The following is a 6018-nucleotide window of genomic DNA, read 5'->3' on the forward strand; positions in this document are numbered from 1 at the left end:
TGTGTGTGTGTGTGTGTGTGTGTGTGTGTGTGTGTGTGTGTGTGTGTGTGTGTGTGTGTGTGTGTGTGTGTGGTCTCGTTTCATTTGTTTTTGGCACTTTACAGCATTCATATTTCAACTTTTTTGTTGAACTTAACTAAAAGGTGAGCTAATGTTTATAGTTCTTAGATACTTTCAAATGCTAAACTTAAAAATAACCACGGCTGTTCAGGTGAAAACAACATTGCATAAGAGTGTTTTGAGAATAGAATACGGTGAGGAGCAAAGACAAACATAGAAGACACACACTTTAATTACACACATGAGACCACTGTTGCCATAAGATGGTAATTAGCTCCCTTGTGTAGCTCATTTGTGTTGTTGCTTCTGAGTATCTGTAGACTGAGGCAACATGTTTCTTTGCCCCAAAGACAAAACTTTTTTGATTGTTAACCAGCAGCTGAACACAACAACAGTTAATTGTATATTACACCTATAGCATTCACATAACCTAAAAAATGAGAAACCTAAAGAAAGTTCTCTTACTAAAAGTATCATATCAGTGATATATAATATCATTAGAGTGGACTAGATAACAGTGATCGACTTTTGAAAGTGATGTGCTGTTGTGATTTGCTGCTATATAAATAAAATGTGCCATTTATGATGGCAAGGTATTACATGTTACTGTAATTACATTATATTTTTCAGTAATGCAGTAATTTTAGATGTTACTGTACTACATTAAACAAATACATTAGAGTTACAATCATGTCATTATGTATTGCTGCAAAGGTTCTTTGGTTCTTTGGCTGCTAACACAACTTTGGCTCTTTAGAAACATCTGCACAGACGGCATGCTAACATAAAGCTAGCCAAAAACCAACAGTGAAGTTAAAGTTGAGTGCATGCTGACCACAGCCCAGCAGTCAGATTCTGAACTTCAACAGGTAGAACCGGTAATGATAAGTAGTCAGGCCTGCAAAATTGTAGCCTCAATTTGTACCTGTTTTTGTTTCTACAGTTTATCCCTTTAAGGTCTCTTTGGGATAGTTTTCAGCTTTGTTTTGCCTTGTATTGCCTTTTATGCTCATGTATAAAAAAGAAAGAGCCAGTGTGTTTTTGACTGACCACTGGAGAAGCTCAAAGAAAAGTGACTATTGCTTTGAGCACGTGAAAAATCCGCTGCTGTTTATAAGTGGATATGATATTTAATTCTTAATTCTTTTACTTTGTCTGATAAAGTAAATGGCCTGATTGCGAATATCCTTGGGCCATCTGTTGTAAATCCTTTTGTGTACTGCCTTAGGACAAAAGAAATAAAAAATAAAATCTATATGCAGTGTTGGGGAGTAACGGAATACATGTACCGCCGTTACGTATTTAAAATACAAAATATGAGTAACTGTATTCCGTTACAGTTACCGTTTAAAAAGGTGGTATTTAGAATACAGTTACTTTGTTGAAATAAATGGATTACAATGCGGTACTTTCCTGTTTCATTTTGTCGCGGGTCAGGACTGTTTGGGTTTTGTTTGACAGCTACGTTCTGTTGTTCCAGGCGGCAGCGTTACGGTTGCCATGGTTACAGGGCGACGCTCTCTCTCTCTGCGACTGTGTGTTTCCTGGGTGAGAGAGCGCCTTTTCTTGTTGTTGTTGTTGTGCTAAGCTAACAGGCAGAATGCTACAAGCATAGCTCTAAAGAATGTAGCATCATGGGCAGTGTAGTCCGTGCTGCAGGGAGAATGGACTGCCATACACGTTATGGGTCTGTGAGCGCGAGGAGGGAGAAAAAGGGGAGTGGAAAGGTACGAGTTGTCATCGAGGAAAAACGGGAGCTGGAAGCATGTAAATATAATAATAACCACTTCAGCCAAGAAGAGTGCCTGACAAGCCCAGTTGTAAGTAAGCTTTCCTCCGAAAACAATAAGTTCCGTTGGAGCAGCCTTTCAACGCCTCTCTCTGTCTCTCGCAAGAAAAGTTGACCCACACAACAAAGTAAAGCTATTTTTCAGCTACGAGCCGACAGGGACCCCGCCGTATTAGTCAGAGGTCCCTTTACTACAGTTCGGAGTCGCGGACCTTCAGTAATAGTAATAAATCACACAGCAATAGTACATTCACGTTGTTGTAAAAAGCATGATAATATATTAAGTAATCCAAAGTATTCAGAATACGTTACTGTCATTGAGTAACGTAACGGAATACGTTACAGAATACATTTTGGGGCATGTATTCTGTATTCTGTAATGGAATACATTTTAAAAGTAACCTTCCCAACACTGTCTATATGATATTCAAAAAATTATTTATTCAGTTTTGTTAACCTTTAACTCTTAACTGGTAACTTTTTTTTCTTCTTATCAGAATTGTAAAGCACTGAGTCCCAAACAGTTGAGAATCAACAAATCATTAAATGCATTAATCATTTTAAACAGTCGACATCTGCAGAGTATGTACAGTGAATATACTGAGCAAAGGACATTGGTGGAGTTACTAGGCAGGAGGAAAAGATGACAGCCTCAAAGCAGGTTCATGGATGAAGTGAACAAGGACAGGCATATGGTTAGTGTGACAGAGGAGAAGGACCTAAAATGCAGGACTCGCGGAAGCGAAAGTGAATTAAGAAAAACCGGCTTTATTGCAGTGGTGACTGAACAGAAAACTAACTATACCGGAAAATAACTAAACTGGCATGCAGGTAAACAGAACACACAGGGAGGTAAGAGGGAGAACAGACGTTAACAATGTGACACCGAGTAGGGGAAGACACAGGCTGTGTCCCAATTCAGGGTCTGCACGCTTGAAGTACGCATTTTAAGTGCGGTTACGTCACCGCCACGCGACGACGGCTGTCCCAATTCGAAGTGTACTTCAAATGCATACTCCAAATGCGCCGTCGATTTCCCCAAATATCAAGCGTGGTCCGGTGCACGCTTCGTGGTCCCATATATCCCACAATTCATAGCGCGGCGGTGGGTGTGGATAATTTTGCCGCAAAATACGGCAGAAGGGAGCGGCCGAAGAGGTTTTTTTTTTTTCAAAACTTTATTGAAATTATAAAGCGAACAGTCAGTCATTCCAGTTCAGTTTGTACAGTAGACATACAAGGCAAATAAGAGTAACAATATACAGTACAATGAAATAAGAAGGATAAATAAATAAAGGATAAAAAAGAAAAAAGAAAAAAAAGGGGGGAATGTGACAGACTTCATAACAACTTTGTACTTGAAAGTTGTGACAGCTCATTCGTTAAACATTTCTGAATGAATTTCAATCAATGATAAACCTTTTTTATTGGAAGTTAATTTAAGAGAGTTTAAGTAATATTCAATTTCAATCAAAAACAAATTAAATGATGGGGTTGAGTTTTGAAATTTACATTTATGTATGTGGAATTTCCCTAATAAGATGGAGCGGCCGAAGAGTGAACTGTCAAAAGTACTGAATATGACGTCACTTATTTATGTGCGAATGTTTAATAATTAAAGTCAGTCATATATCCACAAACACAACAAGCTGAAAGTCAGTGATTATATATATCTATATCTATATCTATATATATATATATACATACATACAGGGCTCTAGAGTGCGACCAATTTGGTCGCAAATGCCATATTATATTTACATTACCACAGTGAGATGACTTTAGTCTCATGAACAACATTAACTAATTGTTATTTACTAACTAATCTTAAATGACTGTTCAGCACAGAAATGAAGCCCAACAATCATGTTTTACAGTCCCGTGGTCTCAGCCTCAGATACTCAACTAATCAAAGTGATGTCATGACAAAAATGAATGACCAACAAAACATTTTTCTCCTTCATTTCTGTCAAACAATGCTGTATGTAACGTGTCTCGCGGTTAGTATCATGGTTGCTAGGCAACCTGAACAGTGCGACGAAGCGTATACCGTCCCATTTCACAAGCCTCTCACTTCCGCACTTCTCGTACTTATAGTACGCACCGTGCGTAGTGCGCGTACTTCAAGCGTGCAGACCCTGAATTGGGACACAGACACAGACACTAAATACAAGAGGTGAACGGAGCGAAGAGGAAACAGCTGGGAGACACGGCTGACGCTGATTACACTGACGAGATAGGGAGAGCACAAAGCTGAACGCACTGACATAGGACATAGACCTACAAAATAAAACAGGAAGCACACGACAGACAGAGACACAGACGCAGACTCATAAGCAGGCATAATGACATCATGGACAGACAGGGGGGACATGGAAGGAGGGACCAAGACAGGCACAGAACAGAAACATAACAAAATGGCGAATAATAATGGAATACCTAATCAAAATAACAAAAGCATAAAGAAACACAAAACACTGAGTCAACAGGCTCAGGACCACGACAGTTGAACATAGGAAGGACACATTGACTATATTAATTTCTGTGTAGATGATGCCATAGACCACCAAGAATAGAATGGAATAGAATAGAATAGAATAGAATAGAATAGAATAGAATAATCATTTAATTGTCCTACAAGGGGACATTTGGGTGTAACAGCAACAAGAAAGACACATATACAAACAAACAATACACAAGACACAAAACAGATACATACACAATTTTTACATATTTACATCAAGGACAAGCACAATATTTACATATAATAAACATATAATATCCAATAAACCACGGATCACTTCTGACATGAAGCAGAAAAGGAGAGTTCATGTTAGGAAATAAGGTCAAACTAAATAGTGTGTAGTGTAGAGTGATTGGGAGTTATTGCCCTTTCCCACTATGAGCTACTTGGCTTTACTTGACGCGGCTCGACTAAAAACTGAGTAGGTGCTAGTGGAAAGGGGCTATTAGTGCAGTGTAGAGATGTCTTAGTATCATTTCCAGTTATAATGAACACAGTCCTCCGTATGTAAGGAACACTAAGTCATAAAAAAGCTGAATCCCTTTTTCAGCACATTTGATTCATCATCAACCCCTCTCCCATGTTTGTCCCCACTGTTGCACCCACAGCTACTGCCATCATAACATGGCGCCCCTGGGGAACGCCCCAGCTCTACTCCCACCTCAGCTCCTCTTTGCACTTCCACTACATTCCCAGTGTGCTGCCCCTCCCCCTCAACCATGACTTTCACAGTTGCTCCCAGTTCCAACATGCAACCTGCAATAAACGAGGTAAAGTGTAAACTCAGGAGGATCAAAACAAGGATAGCAACAGATCCAGATGGCATCAGCTCTGAGGGGAATGGACATCAAGATCGTGAACGCAAATAAGTACCTGAATGTTCATCTGACCAATAAACTTGACTGGATTAACAACACAAATGCCATTTACAATGAAAAGAACTGAGCAGGCTGTATGTGCTATGGAGTCTTGGGCCATTTTTTAATGCATGGTGAGCTTCAGAGTTGGCAAAAGTACAGACATTCTGTACTTAAGTAAAAGTACAGATACTACTGTTAAAAAATCCTAAAAAGTCGAAGTACTGATTCAACTTCTTTATTTAAGTAAAAAAAAAGTCCAGGCACTGAAATCTACTCAAAGTAAGAAAGTAAAAAAGTATCTCTTTGGAGGATGTCTATGCTGTCCTCGCCCTGAGTCTCTTAGTTTCACCAGCTAGACAGCGAGATAACGATGCTCCAATAACCAGACTTATTTTCCTTTTTGCGCTGATTTATTGAAGAATGGCCTCTGACCATTGTCTTCTCTTTGACCATCGTAAAACTGAAAGTACAAAATACTGTATTAGCTAACTAACATTGTAAACTAGCTTGTTACATTCTTACTGCAAGCTAACAAGATAAAACTTTCAAATGTACAAATTATCGTACCATTTTTACACAAAATAAAAGATAATAATTACTTTATCGACACTCATACTTACAGACATATCTTGTCCAAGTCAACAACATTTTAAGGTCCGTATCAGCTTAGAACAATAACATTATGGTATCACTTTCCGCCATCTTTTATTTCTTCTTCACGTTCTCATTTTTTTCCTTTCCCAAAGTAACCGAACCCATATTACAAAGCAGCCACTAGAGGGAGC

The sequence above is a fragment of the Haplochromis burtoni genome, unplaced genomic scaffold (assembly GCF_018398535.1).
Source record: "Haplochromis burtoni strain Fernald_Lab_line unplaced genomic scaffold, NCSU_Asbu1 Contig_2024, whole genome shotgun sequence".
In the NCBI taxonomy this organism is placed as follows: domain Eukaryota; kingdom Metazoa; phylum Chordata; class Actinopteri; order Cichliformes; family Cichlidae; genus Haplochromis; species Haplochromis burtoni.